General features: G+C 32.8%; 1 protein-coding gene across 6 annotated transcripts in view; it reads left to right on the forward strand.

The window, feature by feature from the left end:
* LOC127737945 (beta-1,3-galactosyltransferase brn-like) overlaps positions 1-20,461 on the forward strand; it is a 45,466-nt gene that overhangs the window by 15,634 nt on the left and 9,371 nt on the right. For 5 of the 6 annotated variants that reach the window (XM_052248913.1, XM_052248912.1, XM_052248914.1 and 2 more), the window contains one exon: positions 14,745-14,792. The gene's annotated coding sequence lies outside the window, so the exon portion shown is untranslated. Of the gene's footprint in view, positions 1-2,084; positions 2,108-14,744; positions 14,793-20,461 lie in introns of those variants that run through there. The other variant, XM_052248916.1, reaches the window with a different exon arrangement.

Consider the following 20,461-nt stretch of genomic DNA (forward strand, 5'->3'; position numbering starts at 1 on the left):
GCGCAGCAATGTAAATTCACATTCAGTATAGCAGTCATATTCGGGAATATATGAGAATGATGGTATTGTAGGGCAATTTTATAATTATTTGGACAACAAACGATACGACATAACACATTATTCAACAGAAACCATAACAAAAACATCAAAAAATAAAAACATAAATGTTGGATGTACAAAATACCGAGACACGTCGTATAGCAATGTAAATTCACTCTCGGTATAGCAGTCATATTCGGGATTAGGTCACGTTCGGTACTTAGCAGACAGACGACATAGATGTTAAACCACAATCTAAGACGTGGTAAAAATGTCATTAGTTAGTTTAGACAAAGACACATCGTATAGATCAACCAATTCGTGATGGTGTCCGTAAAATTTACGGAGTGTCATTTCTAATCTTTTCTCCTCATAACTATAATTTTTATCCATTTGTATATCATTCTATTCTACTATTCTAATGATAGTGCATTGCAAGTGCATGGTGGACACTCTTCTGTAATAATTCGTTTTTCTAATAGATTGGATTTGAGTAGGCATTCATATTTTCCCTCGTTTGTTGCAAAACGTTCTTGAGATATTCTTTCGCATGCGTTAACACAAATTTTCGGTAGTCTTGATTTGTAATTGATATATATATATATTTCTCACGACAAATCATTTTCATATCATTTATCTATGTTCTTAAAAATTATTTTCATGAATATTTATTGATGAAATTAATATATAACAAGCGATAAGGAATGTTATTTTGCACTCGATAATATCCGCGTAATTATACGAAATACGTTCGGTTATCAGTCAAAAACGCAAGTCACGTGGGTAGAAATGTCTGCGGCAACATAACACCGGAATGCCCTTACGGTCATCCGCTGTAAAAAGAAGACGTGGTATGATAGCCAATGAGACAACTCTCTTGACGAAGTTTTTCTCACAATGACGTTGTCTTTCCATAAGTCTTGAAATGCCTTGGCGGGTCACATATATAAAGTGCCTAGAAAATCAACCTAACAATGTTAGAGTAAATCTAATTCTTTACTTACTATGCGACCGGGGCTGGAACCTGTACTTTTTACTTTTCACTATATATACATATAACTTAAGTTGTCATATAGTTAGACGTATGTGATAAAATTTACGGCATGGCAAGTAAACTTATCATCCTTTACGACAGACACAAAACAGCTAATCTGCATGGTAAACCATCTACTTGCCACTATACATCATGTTCTGTGTTACAACCCTAGATAAAGCCGACGAGGAAAGGCACAACTCGTCTAAAGAAAGCTATATTTTTATATAGCCTAGTTGGACGATCGAGTGGTCTTGGGCACTGAACGCAGTGCAGGTGGTTTTGCCACGATGTCTCAGATGCAGGGGTTCAAATCCCGCTCAGGGAAGAACAAAAACTAGCTTACGCAAATATGCAGATCTAACATTGTATGGCTGTATTTGAGACGAAGTATATATAACTTATGGTGTTAGCCCTGAATAATCACAGGTTATCCAATGGAAAACGTCTGTCGTAAAGTTGTCACATATTTAGATGTATATATATATATATATATATCTTAATCGTCAAAAGTTCTGACAGACACCAATTTCAGTAAAAATAGCGTATATCGTTATTTTATGTTTATTTGCACACAAACATTTGAACCAAATTGAATGATTCCTTTATTGTAAAACTGTATTTACCTCGTCGAAAGGTTTGCGAAAGCCATCATGAATTGGTTATTATGTAATATCTGTATCAAAAACGCCTACGGCGATGTTCCTTTTTTCTGTGACATCGTAACATCATAACATCGTATTTACTTGTCACTAGCGTCTGCTGCAAATGGAGCAAAAATGCTTGTTCTTTAGGACCACCAAAGTTCCCTCCGTTTTTGTAGATTCGGGTTGCTTATTCTGTTATTGTGTCATGGAATATTTTAGTGAAATTATTTGTTTTATTCTGGTGTTTACGTAATAAAAGGAAATGTTACCCGGCACTGAAGAAAAGTAATTTCTTAGTCTTAATTTGACTCGAATGCACTTTAAAAGACTGTGAGTTTGTAAAAAGACATCTGTTTCTGAATACAAGATCCGAATGACCTCGACACAGGTAAATACATATATCAAATTTGTATATTTCTACAAATGAGCGATTCATTCTCTCATGAGCCTTTAAGTCTCTTTATTTGTAGGTTGCTCTTCCTCTTATGATTTGTATGACTCTTGTATTACCCCCTTGGTACTTTGTCCGTAGAACAGGATATGAAATTACCAAGACAGGATTAATTCATTATTATATAAAATAATACCTCAATACCTACAATTGCAAATATATCTGTGGTATATTTGTGACGGGATTACTTCTTTTGAATAGTAGATACTTTGTCAGTCGTAAGCGGTTGAGCTAGGGAAGTACTTATTTACACAACCGGTTAGATCGGTGCCTTGTAACACAGTAGTCCAGGGTACGAGTCCCGGAAGAGACAATGTGATTTTCTGACAAGAATAATGCTCTCCGGTAACATTTGGCGACTAACGAAAAAAACCCATGGTGGTTATAGAGGATATTTAGCAAGGGTTTGTGTTGTGAAAGTCATAATGGTAAGAGGACTCTTAAGGGGGCGGGGGTGACGGGATTGCTTCCCTTAAATAATAGATATATATTTGGTTGAGCTATGGACGCACTTCTTTAGCTCAGTCGAGTAAAGCGCTGCCTTGTAAAACAGAGGTCCCGGTACGAGTCGCGGAGGAGAGACAATGTGATTTTTTGCAATATGGTAGTTCAAGGGATATGTTTTTGTTACATATCATGCTCTCCGGTTACTAATTGAAAATGTGGTTGTAACATCGAAAACAAGATACGACTAGTCTCAAACAGTCATTATGATCAAACCAATATATTTTCTTATAAAAAAGTATAAATATTCCTAAACGTCTATATATATAGAATGAACGTATCATCGCATTTGAATTGAATGAATAAGAAACATATGGCCACATATTTCAATATGATAATGTTTGTTTAATCAGGTGTGAGATACATTTACGGAAGTAATGATTATTTTCTTCCCTCCTGTATAAAATAGAGAAAACAGAGAAAAATTATGAAACGGAAAATGAATTGGTAAAAAGAAAAAAGTATTTTTTTGATATTAATAAATAGGTTTTATTTTTTAATATTATAAATTGGATTTATTAGTATTAGAAATACTTTTTGATATTAATAAATAAATCATATTTATTAATATTAAAAAATGATATTTCTAATATTAATAAATAATCTTATTTTTTTTAATATTAAAAAATGAATATTTGATATTAAATATTCAGGTTGATTTTTAATATTAATAAATACGCCACCTATATAAGAGTTGTTTGAGTGCTTTTATATATAATGAGCATACGTTACTGCAAGCTTGTAGCTGAAATAGATCGGTGAAAAATAACAATACTGACAAAAATAACTCCGAAATCCGACTCTTAAAAAACACTTCCTGCTGATCAATTACATTTATCCTGCAATCAGCCTTTTATTGTACAAATAACAGGTGCATAAATAGTTTTTCGTTTAATGTACTTGTTGTACTTGTTCAAATGAAGTCTCCTATTACTCCGCCAACAAACGATAATTAGAACATTTCTTTTGTGTGACACTGACACTGAGTTCAATATTAGAAATTCATTTATTAATATTAAAAAATGATACGAATTTCTAATATTATAAATTCGATTTATTAATATTTAAAAATGATTTCCAAAACGGCTTGCCATAAACATATCCTTTATATACGATTTTCATATTTTTTATGTGACATATCAAAATCAGTTTCCTCCCTGGGCTAAACATATATAAACATATAAAAAGTGTAAAATTATGAAGGATTTATTGAATGTGTATAGATATAAAAATAAGGAGATGAGGTATGATTGCCAATGAGACAACTATCCACCAAAGTTCAAATAAAGTGGATGTAAGCAATTATAAGCAACCGTACGGGCTTCAACAATGAGAAAAACTCATACCGTATAGTCGGCTATAAAAGGCCCCGACATGAAAAATATGAAACAATTCAATTGAGAAAATTAACGGCCTTATTTATAACAAAACAATTAACGAAAAACAAATATGACAGATTTGAACCAACGACAACCACTGAACTACAGGTTTCTGACTTCGGACAGACACATAAAGAATGTGGCGGGGTTAAACATGTTTGTGAGCGCTCAACCAACCCCTAACCTGGGACAGTGGTGTAACAGCACAACATAAGAACAAACTATAAAAATCAGTTGAAAAAGGCTTAACTCATCATATCTATACAAAGCAGAAAAAACATCAAACATATACACAGACCGGACGTGGCAGGGTATTTATCCATCCCTCATCTCTAACAACAAAAAGGACACTAAGTACAGATCTGAGAGTACTCGCAGTTACTGACAGCTAGTTCAAAGCCAATAACAACTGATAAAAAATAATGTATCTAAGACTAAAATATCAATCAGTACGCATCCAACATCCAATGGATTTAGTGTAAAGACGTCATTAACAGTCAGAGAAAAACATGATCTTGTGCAATGCCAAAATAAAGGATCGACAGATTGTAGTACCGTTAAAGTGCATATGTGTATAACAAAACTTTTTGTATGATTTTAATTTACTGATAACAAAATCAATATGTATACCAATAAAAACAATATTCAAATATCTAATTACAGTGTTGAATTGGTTTAGTAACCTTTTAGAATAAGTTTATTTAAAGGATTGATAAGTTTACACGGATCGTATAAAAATTTCCGGGCTCGGTAAACAACATCACCGTAAAATTCAGGATGTGCTATTCCATCTGAAATAAGTTTTTTACAGGTACAGCCAAACTTGCAAACCAAATCTGAGTATCTATGAAATAATTTAGTAAAGGTTTTAAGTAATATGTGGTAACGAAATCCCTAATTTAATAATTTACCAGAAATACATTGATTAGGGTCATTGAAATCAAAACGTCACTACAGACACGGGCATAACAAACGAGTTGGGATATATAAATACCGTAAGATGGTGCCTGATGTCTACTTCGAAAAGCATGTTTTGTTTGGTTGCTGTTTCATGCAGATCTTATTTTATTCATACATTTCTCTTTTTCTAGAATTTACCATGTATTCCGACAGTAAAACAAGAACTGTGGCAAACATATAGGATAACCAATGTGTATATTTCTCTCTAAATCTTAGCGGATTTGTCCTGACCTGTTGATTATTGATGTTTGATATATAAATGCAATCATGTTTCGTCAGACTATCAGATGTTTACCCCTTAAGTGAAAAAAAAATATATTATACCTCGAGTCTTCTTAGTATCGTATATGTAATTATCGCATACGTGTGCTACCATACTTTGTCAATTTCAAATTATCTCATCTTACATTACCATTTTCTGCAACGTTCGTTGTGTTATACACATTCTCGGAAGTACGACGACCGATAAGGCAAGTTCTAATGGCGCGAAGAAGGCTTTATTTATATCATAATATATTTAGTTCATAGAGTTTGCTTCAATGAGAATATTCTTTAAAACGGAGGCCACTTATTGTTCACATCTTTGTCCTTTTCATATTATACTTTTACCCAGAGCCAGTTTTCATTATAAACCGTTTTCCTATTTGTGTTACTTTGATATAGAAACCTTCTATGGTTCACTTTGATATAGAAACCTTCTGTGGTTTACTTTGATATAGAAACCTTCTGTGATTCACTTTGATATAGAAACCTTCTGTGGTTCACTTTGATATAGAAACCTTCTGTGGTTCACTTTGATATAGAAACCTTCTGTGGCTCACTTTGATATAGAAACCTTCTGTGGTTCACTTTGATATAGAAACCTTCTGTGGTTCACTTTGATATAGAAACCTTCTGTGGTTCACTTTGATAACCTTCTGTGGTTCACTTTGATATAGAAACCTTCTGTGGTTCACTTTGATATAGAAACCTTCTGTGGTTCACTTTGATATAGAAACCTTCTGTGGTTCACTTTGATATAGAAACCTTCTGTGGTTCACACCTTCTGTGGCTCACTTTGATATAGAAACCTTCTGTGATTCACTTTGATATAGAAACCTTCTGTGGCTCACTTTGATATAGAAACCTTCTGTGGTTCACTTTGATATAGAAACCTTCTGTGGTTCACTTTGATATAGAAACCTTCTGTGGTTCACTTTGATATAGAAACCTTCTGTGGTTCACTTTGATATAGAAACCTTCTGTGGTTCACTTTGATATAGAAACCTTCTGTGGTTCACTTTGATATAGAAACCTTCTATGGTTCACTTTGATATAGAAACCTTCTGTGGTTCACTTTGATATAGAAACCTTCTGTGGTTCACTTTGATATAGAAACCTTCTGTGGCTCACTTTGATATAGAAACCTTCTGTGGCTCACTTTGATATAGAAACCTTCTGTGGCTCACTTTGATATAGAAACCTTCTGTGGTTCACTTTGATATAGAAACCTTCTGTGGTTCACTTTGATATAGAAACCTTCTGTGGTTCACTTTGATATAGAAACCTTCTGTGGTTCAATTTGATAACCTTCTGTGGTTCACTTTGATATAGAAACCTTCTGTCACTTTGATATAGAAACCTTCTGTGGTTCACTTTGATATAGAAACCTTCTGTGGTTCAATTTGATAACCTTCTGTGGTTCACTTTGATATAGAAACCTTCTGTGGCTCACTTTGATATAGAAACCTTCTGTGGCTCACTTTGATATAGAAACCTTCTGTGGCTCACTTTGATATAGAAACCTTCTGTGGTTCACTTTGATATAGAAACCTTCTGTGGCTCACTTTGATATAGAAACCTTCTGTGGTTCACTTTGATATAGAAACCTTCTGTGGCTCACTTTGATATAGAAACCTTCTGTGGCTCACTTTGATATAGAAACCTTCTGTGGCTCACTTTGATATAGAAACCTTCTGTGGTTCACTTTGATATAGAAACCTTCTGTGGCTCATTTTGATATAGAAACCTTCTGTGGCTCACTTTGATATAGAAACCTTCTGTGGTTCACTTTGATATAGAAACCTTCTGTGGTTCACTTTGATATAGAAACCTTCTGTGGCTCACTTTGATATAGAAACCTTCTGTGGTTCAATTTGATAACCTTCTGTGGTTCACTTTGATATAGAAACCTTCTGTGGTTCACTTTGATATAGAAACCTTCTGTGGCTCACTTTGATATAGAAACCTTCTGTGGTTCAATTTGATAACCTTCTGTGGTTCACTTTGATATAGAAACCTTCTGTGGTTCACTTTGATATAGAAACCTTCTGTGGTTCACTTTGATATAGAAACCTTCTGTGGTTCACTTTGATATAGAAACCTTCTGTGGTTCACTTTGATATAGAAACCTTCTGTGGTTCACTTTGATATAGAAACCTTCTGTGGTTCAATTTGATAACCTTCTGTGGTTCACTTTGATATATCACTTTGATATAGAAACCTTCTGTGGTTCACTTTGATATAGAAACCTTCTGTGGCTCACTTTGATATAGAAACCTTCTGTGGTTCACTTTGATATAGAAACCTTCTGTGGCTCACTTTGATATAGAAACCTTCTGTGGCTCACTTTGATATAGAAACCTTCTGTGGCTCACTTTGATATAGAAACCTTCTGTGGTTCACTTTGATATAGAAACCTTCTGTGGCTCATTTTGATATAGAAACCTTCTGTGGCTCACTTTGATATAGAAACCTTCTGTGGTTCACTTTGATATAGAAACCTTCTGTGGTTCACTTTGATATAGAAACCTTCTGTGGCTCACTTTGATATAGAAACCTTCTGTGGTTCAATTTGATAACCTTCTGTGGTTCACTTTGATATAGAAACCTTCTGTGGTTCACTTTGATATAGAAACCTTCTGTGGCTCACTTTGATATAGAAACCTTCTGTGGTTCAATTTGATAACCTTCTGTGGTTCACTTTGATATAGAAACCTTCTGTGGTTCACTTTGATATAGAAACCTTCTGTGGTTCACTTTGATATAGAAACCTTCTGTGGTTCACTTTGATATAGAAACCTTCTGTGGTTCACTTTGATATAGAAACCTTCTGTGGTTCAATTTGATAACCTTCTGTGGTTCACTTTGATATATCACTTTGATATAGAAACCTTCTGTGGCTCACTTTGATATAGAAACCTTCTGTGGCTCACTTTGATATAGAAACCTTCTGTGGCTCACTTTGATATAGAAACCTTCTGTGGTTCACTTTGATATAGAAACCTTCTGTGGTTCACTTTGATATAGAAACCTTCTGTGGCTCACTTTGATATAGAAACCTTCTGTGGCTCACTTTGATATAGAAACCTTCTGTGGTTCACTTTGATATAGAAACCTTCTGTGGTTCACTTTGATATAGAAACCTTCTGTGGCTCACTTTGATATAGAAACCTTCTGTGGCTCACTTTGATATAGAAACCTTCTGTGGTTCACTTTGATATAGAAACCTTCTGTGGTTCACTTTGATATAGAAACCTTCTGTGGTTCACTTTGATATAGAAACCTTCTGTGGTTCAATTTGATAACCTTCTGTGGTTCACTTTGATATAGAAACCTTCTGTCACTTTGATATAGAAACCTTCTGTGGTTCACTTTGATATAGAAACCTTCTGTGGTTCAATTTGATAACCTTCTGTGGTTCACTTTGATATAGAAACCTTCTGTGGCTCACTTTGATATAGAAACCTTCTGTGGCTCACTTTGATATAGAAACCTTCTGTGGCTCACTTTGATATAGAAACCTTCTGTGGTTCACTTTGATATAGAAACCTTCTGTGGCTCACTTTGATATAGAAACCTTCTGTGGTTCACTTTGATATAGAAACCTTCTGTGGCTCACTTTGATATAGAAACCTTCTGTGGCTCACTTTGATATAGAAACCTTCTGTGGCTCACTTTGATATAGAAACCTTCTGTGGTTCACTTTGATATAGAAACCTTCTGTGGCTCATTTTGATATAGAAACCTTCTGTGGCTCACTTTGATATAGAAACCTTCTGTGGTTCACTTTGATATAGAAACCTTCTGTGGTTCACTTTGATATAGAAACCTTCTGTGGCTCACTTTGATATAGAAACCTTCTGTGGTTCAATTTGATAACCTTCTGTGGTTCACTTTGATATAGAAACCTTCTGTGGTTCACTTTGATATAGAAACCTTCTGTGGCTCACTTTGATATAGAAACCTTCTGTGGTTCAATTTGATAACCTTCTGTGGTTCACTTTGATATAGAAACCTTCTGTGGTTCACTTTGATATAGAAACCTTCTGTGGTTCACTTTGATATAGAAACCTTCTGTGGTTCACTTTGATATAGAAACCTTCTGTGGTTCACTTTGATATAGAAACCTTCTGTGGTTCACTTTGATATAGAAACCTTCTGTGGTTCAATTTGATAACCTTCTGTGGTTCACTTTGATATATCACTTTGATATAGAAACCTTCTGTGGTTCACTTTGATATAGAAACCTTCTGTGGCTCACTTTGATATAGAAACCTTCTGTGGTTCACTTTGATATAGAAACCTTCTGTGGCTCACTTTGATATAGAAACCTTCTGTGGCTCACTTTGATATAGAAACCTTCTGTGGCTCACTTTGATATAGAAACCTTCTGTGGTTCACTTTGATATAGAAACCTTCTGTGGCTCATTTTGATATAGAAACCTTCTGTGGCTCACTTTGATATAGAAACCTTCTGTGGTTCACTTTGATATAGAAACCTTCTGTGGTTCACTTTGATATAGAAACCTTCTGTGGCTCACTTTGATATAGAAACCTTCTGTGGTTCAATTTGATAACCTTCTGTGGTTCACTTTGATATAGAAACCTTCTGTGGTTCACTTTGATATAGAAACCTTCTGTGGCTCACTTTGATATAGAAACCTTCTGTGGTTCAATTTGATAACCTTCTGTGGTTCACTTTGATATAGAAACCTTCTGTGGTTCACTTTGATATAGAAACCTTCTGTGGTTCACTTTGATATAGAAACCTTCTGTGGTTCACTTTGATATAGAAACCTTCTGTGGTTCACTTTGATATAGAAACCTTCTGTGGTTCACTTTGATATAGAAACCTTCTGTGGTTCAATTTGATAACCTTCTGTGGTTCACTTTGATATATCACTTTGATATAGAAACCTTCTGTGGCTCACTTTGATATAGAAACCTTCTGTGGCTCACTTTGATATAGAAACCTTCTGTGGCTCACTTTGATATAGAAACCTTCTGTGGTTCACTTTGATATAGAAACCTTCTGTGGTTCACTTTGATATAGAAACCTTCTGTGGCTCACTTTGATATAGAAACCTTCTGTGGTTCAATTTGATAACCTTCTGTGGTTCACTTTGATATAGAAACCTTCTGTGGTTCACTTTGATATAGAAACCTTCTGTGGCTCACTTTGATATAGAAACCTTCTGTGGTTCAATTTGATAACCTTCTGTGGTTCACTTTGATATAGAAACCTTCTGTGGTTCACTTTGATATAGAAACCTTCTGTGGTTCACTTTGATATAGAAACCTTCTGTGGTTCACTTTGATATAGAAACCTTCTGTGGTTCACTTTGATATAGAAACCTTCTGTGGGTCAATTTGATAACCTTCTGTGGTTCAATTTGATATATCACTTTGATATAGAAACCTTCTGTGGTTCACTTTGATAACAGGTTCTGGTCCTTATATTTCAATACTATATTTTAAAGTACAATTCCAAAAAATTAAAGATAATATACAAACCATAACATTAATGCACTTTAAAGAAATCTTGTTAGTCTGATCAGGTTAAAGAATCGAGTTTTTATTAATGTATGTCATTGCTTATTATATTTCATAATCCGTGGAGGGGTGGTGAACAGGGGCGGATCCAGGATTTCAGGTAAGGGGGGTGGCAACTTAAATTTTCTTGAGGTAAAATTATCGAAATATTCTTTATTAAGCTGAGGACAACCGATGCTTTGCAAATTTTAGGAGACGGCATCATAAAGGACACTTTTTGCCCATTGAATTTGAAAATCAAAACGGATTATAAATCTATCAAATTATATCTTTCATGTTCATGTTCACAAGACATTAGTATGTCAGATATCAGTAGTTATATTTTTTAAGTGTTATCTTAAAACTTTGCATTAGGACTTTAAACTGCTCGCATTCAGCGCAAAACTGCAAAAAAACAGCAAAAATAAATTATTTTATCATCTAGTCATTAATATCAAGATAGGGGCAATTTCTACCCAAAATGATATTTTGCTACAAGATGCATTTAACAAAGACGTCAATGTGTGTAAAATGTCGTCTTGGTTAAGGCCTTGGGTTATATCTATTTGTTCAAAAACTCTTTGAGTAAAATGGTTATTTCAGGTCGAATATGTAAATGTTTGCATCTTAATGACATCACAAGTAACCTTTCTGCACTAAAGTGTCAAGATTATACCAACCTGTTCATTATCAATGTAATTAACATACATTGGAAAAGTTTTAATAATTTTAGTATTTTTGACATTTCAGGGGACTTAATACTGGATTTAATCATACTTCCTCCATAACTTATTTAGGTGTTATCGGGTTTTCTATGTTTATAATCTTTTCAAACACATAAAAAACATGATCCTGAGCAAGGCAGTCTAGATCCAATAAGTTATGCGGAATGCAAATATATCATTATGTAGAGAAACGACGATGTAAACAGCTTAATTATATTACTTAACACGATTCTGATACAAATTTCATTCTCATATCTAAAGATTTTTTTGTATAGATATTATATTTCAAATATTTTTTTGACATACATATTTCTGATGAAAACTATATTACCTTCTCGCATTCTATATCATGTAAAAAATGTATACTAATAATATCATTGTAACAGGGTAAAATGCATTTTTATTCTTATACAAAATGTATGTCGATTCCTTTTTAACGTGAGTATTACAGAGAATTGAATAAGCCTTGTTATTTGAAAATGTCATCAATGTTTAAATAATTACAACTGTAAAACTCATTATGCATTGATAAACTATATATATCTTTATTCTCGTAATCCAAAGTACAATTGTATAGAGACATACAAATAAATTAACATACATAGCATAAAATATAAATACAAATGTAAAGTAGAGACTTAAAGTGGTTACCAAGGAGATTATAGGCATTCAATAATTATTTGTATAAATTTGCACAACTTGTTTAGTTCAGACGAAATGTTGTTATTTATAAGATTTTCAAGTTTCAAATATTTGGTCTGATCACAAAACGATACTTTGAAAGCGTCTGTCTACCAATTTTGATAAGAATTGTTGTGTTCAAAGCTCTAAATCAACAAAAGGAAGCAATACTTTTGTCATCTAGAATATTGAAGTAGGTTTCAAAATTTAGACTGTTTTTTAAATAATTTATAGTTTAGAGATTTTGGGGAGTTCTGTAGAGTATCATACCCTGTCTGCGTAAACTGGTCAGTTACTTTAGATTAAGTAGTTGTAGTTTAAAAAATTTATGTTGAACACGTTCTATAACAAAGGTGTTACCCATTCAACATAGTTCACTTCCATACAGCAATAGCGACCTAACTACTTTTACTTCTAGTTCTAGTTGGCATTGTATGTTCAAATTATGTAACCTCCCCTTTTTTCAAATATCTTACATAGCCTATGTTGCTTTCTCAACTTGTGCCTTTTACGCTTTTTTGAAACATCCTGTTCTTGAAAATAAAACACCAAGATCCGTAAATTCGTCAACAATATCTTCCTTAATATCATCATATTTAAAAAAATAACATTCTGTAGTGATCTACCTTTAAAAAAAAGTATGCATTTATGGACATTGACTTTTAATTTCCATATATCAAACTATTCTTTTAAAGCGTCTAGTTGTTTTTGTAGATCTGATTGTGTTTCTGACAGAAGTACTGTGATGTGTGCGAACAATATAATAGAGAATATCATATGGCTTTTTCAATATCACACCTGTATCAACCCGAGACACCAATATAATTCCAATAGCTCTGCTCGAGATATTATATTCTAATGCAGTTTTTATGTAACAATTTTTTTATTGGCTAAAAGTTACCGTCAAATCCACAGTTGACCAGTCGTAACTAAGGAGGGACCCGCCATTTTGAATTCATGGATCAACAAATGTTCGATTACTACAATATTATCGATAATAAAACAACACCTACCTCAAAATCGCCATTTTGATGTGATTTTATCCAAATTTAAATCGTAGAAGTAACGAAATAACCTTCAGTTTGTTAGTTTTCATTTGTACGACGTCATGTTTAGCCATGACGTCTTTGCGCCAAAATCATTCATGAAGTTTCGCGGAATTTTATTAAATTTCAAATTTATACATTTTTTCAAGCTCTAACGTATTATTTCTTTTTGTAATGCATTAGAATCGGAATAACAGTACTGTAGTTGAAGAGTTGCCACCGTCAATTTTGATTTGACGGTCGCAAATATCCGTTTTACTGTCTCCGCTACGCGTCGCCAGTAAAACTGCAAATCTTCAACTACAGTACAGTTATTCCTTAATTGGTTGAGGGTTGATACAGAGTGTGATATTGAAAAAGCAATATCACATACACTTTATTATATACATATACCTCAAGTACAACTAATTTAGATGTTTTTCACGTGACATGACGTAAAACATATATAAGGGGTTTGATAAAGTCCTTGTAAACATGACTGATATCGATTACATGACGTCATACATACTTAGGGGTTTGATAAAGCCGTTGCAACCGTGACTGATATCGATATTATCACGGTTGGCTGATACAGCTTTAGCAAAATCAATAAAAGCACAGAAAAGTTTTATGTTTTGTTTTGTTTCGGTAGTTCAAATAAAATAGGAAGAGTAAATATGCTGTCAATTATGGAATAACCCTTTCTGAAATCAAACTGGTTTTCATTTAACAACACGAATTCTTCTAAAATGTACTAAGTTTTAAATTCAGACTTGACGTGAATCGATTACCCATACAGCTTAATTTATTTATTGGTCTGTAATTCTGAGAATCTAACTGATCACCTGTGTTCATATAGAAAGGTATAACATTACCAACAAGCCAAAGTCCTGTAATAAACACAATATCTAACAGTTTTGCATAGATTGGCAGGAAAATCTGGGTGATGCTCTTATAATATACATTAATAATGAAGTCATCAGCACAAGCTTTGCGATTTTAAAGGGTTTTAATGCATTTAAGAATTTAATTTTCAGTAATAGGACTGTTTAACCATGAATTAAGATCATTTACCTTATCTAAAATATTTACTTCACAATCATGGTCAATCATCAGAATCTGACGAATTTATGTTGATATGTGAAATGACTAGTTCTGATTACACTTAGTTATAATTTATTAGAATATTTTGTAAAAAGTTGTTTTAATTTACAATTGTTCTGCCTGTCTTATCATGATCATATGTATTTAGATTGTTATAATATGTTTTATAATACTTAACAGTTGCTAAATGGTTGCCGTCAATAAAGAATTGAAGTTGAGTCTAAGGTGCATTGTCTTTATGGTATTTATTATGCAGTTTCTAAATTTTATTTCAATATTGTTCTGTTTGTTTTTACATATTTATTTTTTAATACATAATTACAAACATTAGTCATACAACAACGTATTATATGTGTGACATTGATATACATGGAGACGTAAAATAATTTTTATGTAATTACAGGTAACTATGTGTCATCGATTCAGGAAAACAATGTAAACTGATTTTCAGGTATGTATTTTGTAGTTTTAACCAATATTATGAGATCATTTCCAAATGTGGTTTGCTTTTGTTAATTTACATTCCTTAAAAATAACCTTTTAGTGTTTGATCTAATGTCCATTGAACAGACAAATTTCTAAAACAAATCAAGTTAACTAAATTGCTAGCATTATGAAAAGAGCTGTAAAGGTGAATTATGCTTTGAGTCTTTATTTTGGCCCGGAAATGGCAGACATACTAAAATTATTCAAGCCTTCAAAAGTATGTTAATTTCATGTATAGATGAACAGGTTGATATAATATAGACATTTTAAGGCTAAAATATCAATTGTTATGTTGTAAACATGTACCAATTGACATATTCAGTCTTTAGTTTTCTATGTTGACTTTGTAGACTGTTTTATTTCTTTTGGTCGTTTTTCGTTTGTTTTGCCCTAATGCAAATAGGTAAGATTAAATCTAAAAAATATAAATACTGATATCGGACAGTCGAATGTCTTGTGAAAAAATTTATCAAAGATACCAGGAGTATACTTTTGTACACCACACGCGCATTTCGTCTACAAAAGATTCACCAGTGACGCTCGAAGCAAAATAGTTAAAAGGCCATATAAATTACGAAATTGTGAACATCTGAAGGATGGGCAAAAAAGTGCCTTATCATACCGTCTCCTTTGTTTTTTATTTCAAGTTGTTCACAATTATCAAACTTTTATTTCACTTTTTACTTCACCGCCATTTTTTTCTATAAATTACAACTTTAATCTAAATAATGTTAATACATAGTTTCGAACATGAGTATAAACTAACAAGGAACTAACATACTTTGCAACCCCTCCACGGGTTGAGAAAATATAAGCACCAACATACTTTAATAAAAACTCTATTCTTTAACCTGAGCAGCGTAACAAGATTTCCTTAAAATGAATTGGCAAAAACTCTTTACATACATAATTGAAATTCATTGTGTATAAAGGTCCAGAACCTGTTATTACAGTGAACCACAAAAGATTTATACAACAAAGTAACACATCAATGTGGTAACAACTTATGATATCAATGGAAACTTTAAAGTCTAGAAACAGTCATATTAGAGATTTCCAATAAAATGACATACGTACCTAACTCGACGTACGCACGTAACGGGACCGGTTATTGCTAACCTATTAATTTTGTTAAAAGGGTCATTCAAGTTTTAACTCAGTATTCCTAAACTATAAAACCCATTCAGGATAAATTTTATCAATATCAAGTATTTCTAAGATGATGAAAAACGAAAGAAATCATCATTTTTATATATCACGTGATTATTGAGATTCCCGCCAAAACTTCACTGTCATAAGACCACGTATATACACGTATCTTTACCTATCATACGATTGATTTGAGTTGTCTTTCATGGTTTTGACCATGACTTTGTTTTTTGATATACTTTGCAAATGAACCTTTTATTATTTAATATTTGACATGCTTGTATTTGTCGTTATCAGATTGGTGTCCCTTTTTTCTTTCGTCCCTTAATGTTTTATAATATTTAATTTCTTGGGTATTTATTATATGACAGAGATTTTTCTAGCAATTTCAGAAATATCGAATTCAAAGTGTTAGTCAGAATTTGTCTCTGCTAAAGTTGATAACTGGGATTGCATCATACTTAGCATTAGTATGCTTAACATGCATTCTTTTTTCGATTTATTCCATACACTCCTGGGGTCAAACTATCAAACAGAGTCCAAATGGTGTGAATTACGACTACAGTGGCTCGTGCTGTCGTCAACAATAAGCAAATACTCATGCCGTATTATCAGATACTAGTATATAAGGCATTGACTTTAAAAATGTAAACTTTTCAAACGAAAATAAACATTTTTACAAGAGTAAAATTAACACAAAAATGACAGAAAGTAACCAACGACATCCACTGAATTGAAAGCATCTGACTTGGGAAAGCCTATATAGAATTTGGCCTGATTAAACGCGTTTACCAGCGCTCAACACTCTGGTGTAACAGCACAATATAAGAAAAAAAAACCTGTAAAATGCCTACTGGATATTAGTACAATAGCAAGTCACAAGGATAATGGAAGCTGGGAAACACCATTTTACAATAAAAACTAAGCTTTTTGATACAAGGAAACACGGAGAAAAATCAAACAAATTATGCAACAAAAAGTGATATTAAAACAAAACAAGTGTTGCTAGAATAATAATATATGCACTTAAAGCATAAAATATATAAACAGGTTTTTATTAAATATGGAATTGACTGGTAGCAGGCCTGCCTCGATTACGGGTTCTATTATTTTATTGAACAATTCGATCCAGCGAATCGCTATCATTTCATCATCCTTCATATATATGTAATATTTTTCGCTGGATATAAGACATACATCAGTATCATCATCATCATCATCATAAATATTATAGCTTGAGGCTTAATCTTCATCGTCTTTATTATAGCTTGTGCGTTTTATAGCTTGAGGCTAAATTCTTATCTGATATTTTAGCCAATTTATGTCGAGAACTTATTTTATGCATGCATCTCTTTGCTACATAATTTTTATAAATGTCCAAGTTAAAGCCAAAAGAGATCATAGAAGTATGCTTATCAAATGATCATGTCTACTAATTTAAAACAGTAAGAAAGAGATTGACTCGTCCGACTTAAACGAAGCACAAAAACAGCAATTACTAATATTTCAAAATAAACTCCATGTACCGATCTTAGAGTATTCACAGCTACTGAACACTATCTTAAAAACAACTACAACTAATAAATACAGAATAATTATCCAGTCTAGAATATTAATCAATTATTTCGTACTGTTACACCACTGTCCCAGGTAAGTGGGCCCGTTAACATGTTTAACTCCGCCACATTATGTATGGCGGTGACTGTCCCAAGTAAGGAGCCTGTAATTCAGTGGTTATCATTTGTTGCTGTGCTTTCGTTCATTTTTTTGTACATTAATTAGGCTGTTAGTTTTATCGTTTTTGCTGTTTTACATTTGTCATTTTGTGGCCTCTTATAGCTGAGTATTCGGTATGGGCTTTGCTCATTGTTCAGTAAAGTTCGTACGGTGGTCTATAGTTGTTAATTTCTGTGTCATTTGGTCTCTTGTGAAGAGTAGTCTCATTGGTAATCATACTACATCTTCTTTTTTGTACATAGTGTTCATAACTGTATAGCAGATTATATGTAGTTTCTATAAAATGTAATGATAATTTATCAGTAAAAGATACATGATTATTTGTTATTGGGATTATATATAACTAAATAAATGAATATTTATATTACAAGAAACATCAGAAACAAGAATATGTGTCCATTAGATTACACGCCAGTATCACATTTCCGTGTTAAGTGAGATCAAAATACAGGAAAAAATCCAATTCAGTATGTAGTCTTAAACTTGCGAGATGTCTAATGTTCAAACATTGTTGTTTTTAAAACGTATTGATCAAAGTCAAACGACAATCATTTAATTTTTTTGTGATTATGGCCGGATCCAAGATATTTGAAAGAGGGCGTAGTTCCCGATAATTGAATTTATACTGCCGAGCGAAGCAACGCAAAAAAATATTGGACGATTTTATACTAAACATTTGTATAGATAACGTGGAAAATGTGAGATGTTCAAAATTACTTGGCGATCGAAAGGGGGGAGTACGCCCTCTACCCCTGTATTTGCGAATGTACGTTTAGGTATACATGATCAAAACCTCGTCCCAGGCATTATTATAGTTAAAGACTAAAAAGTACTTTTGATAAATGTATCAATGATATGAATTTCTGCCCACGTCAAATTATATTGAATTAAATTATAGTATATAATTATTTTTAAAAGTTAGTCGCGTACACCTTTTACATTCGGTGTGTTGGAATCCACTTTTTAAACGTTAAAACTTATAAAAACAAAAAAAAAGAGATAACCTTCTCGCTTCGGATTTCATTATTTCAATATTTTCATGCTAAATGTTTACTTGGTAGTTTTTAAAATTCATATGTTGAGAAGAACTGAAATATGGGTCCAGTGAAACGACAAGAAATGATGGGTGTATTTGATTATAAGTTGCTAGCTTATTTATTCCATTAAAATATTTTTGTCAATAAAATCATTAAACATTTAATAACAAAATGTTTAAAGATTAAAAAAGTAGTTGGGGTTGATTTTTACATTAAGTTTATATCAGCAAAAAATGCGTGTTCAAAGAGCAAAAATGCATGCAGTGTATGCTCCCCTCCGTCATACTTTGATGCAATAGGACGATATACGTTGAGTTAGTTCGGTTATGTCGAGTAAAGTCATTTTATTGGAAATCTCTATTAACAATTGGTGGAGGTAAACTGGGTTAAAACAAGGTTTTGTAATCAGCTTTCCTTTTTTGTTTAATCAATTGAATAACATAACGTATTTATTCATTTAATTTGTGACCCTCTGGGTTATAAAAGGCTGACATATAAAGCGACCTGATACCCTGAATTTCAATTTTAGCCCATTTTTGGACTGAACATTAGGGGATTGATCTTCAATTTCATCGTTTAAACGGTCTAAGTTAATTGCAAAAAACACATTGATGATCATTCTGGTGTTTTCTTTATAGTTACCGGAAGATTTCAATATTTAGTATACGTTTCTGTTCAAATTAAATATAAAATATTATAAATTAGTACAGTCTATTATATTTTAGACTATTACGTTTAATCGGTAAAGATAATTTTGAGTATTTGGAGTGGCGTCTTCCAATTTGCTTTTATTCTCCTATTACATGTTGACTCTATAAATTTGTTTGTGATCTCAAGCTACAGTCTATCACTTGAATAATGGTATAATCTTCCAAAAGGAGAAGATATGCTAATTTCATCCAAATCAAAAGGACGTACACTTTATGTTAAGATTTTCGTAAATCTCACGAGTCAAACAGTGCCAGAAAATCAAACAAGTGTCCCCCATGTCTTAAAAGTATTGCCTTTTTGGATGTTTTTAGAATTTTGAGAGCGTCCACCATTATTCTAACAGGACATTAAAGGTTTCATTTACTAAAAATGTGCACAACAGCTGACTCTTAAAGGTTTTTTTTCGGTATTCATCTTGAATATTTTGGCCAATATTTTAGTGATAGACTTTATTGATAGCAATTGGGATCATAAGCCTATTTCACATTAGGTGTCATAGCCAGATTTGAGTTCTTTACAGGATTTTTTATGACTTTGTTAAGTCATTTTCTGTCGAATATCCATTTTTAGTAAAGATGACAGTCTTTGATCTTGGTCGCGATCATCAGCACTAACTCTAGATAAACTCATCATAGATACCAGGCTTACAATTTTGTACGCTAGACGCGTGTTTCATCTACAAAAGACTCATCAGTGACGTTGAACGGGACTATTGATGCGTATCTTATGTTTTAAAAATACATGGTTTATTGTTTTTTTTATAAAGAATTAAGTTAAAGGATTTTTTTTTCTAAAAGCCGATTGTACCTCTTACAAAGGATATCATATATACTTTAACTTGCATCATATCTTTACTTAATCTACAAATTGGCAATTAGGAAAATACAAATTTGAGAGCTAAACTTCACGAATATTAAAAGAATATTCAGTTTTTCTTTTGTGAACTTTCCATTTCTATATAGCAATTTTCACGCTGCGCCATCATAGGGAGTATATATCT

Source organism: Mytilus californianus, unplaced genomic scaffold (genome assembly GCF_021869535.1).
Source record: "Mytilus californianus isolate M0D057914Y unplaced genomic scaffold, xbMytCali1.0.p SCAF_4, whole genome shotgun sequence".
NCBI classification, from domain to species: domain Eukaryota; kingdom Metazoa; phylum Mollusca; class Bivalvia; order Mytilida; family Mytilidae; genus Mytilus; species Mytilus californianus.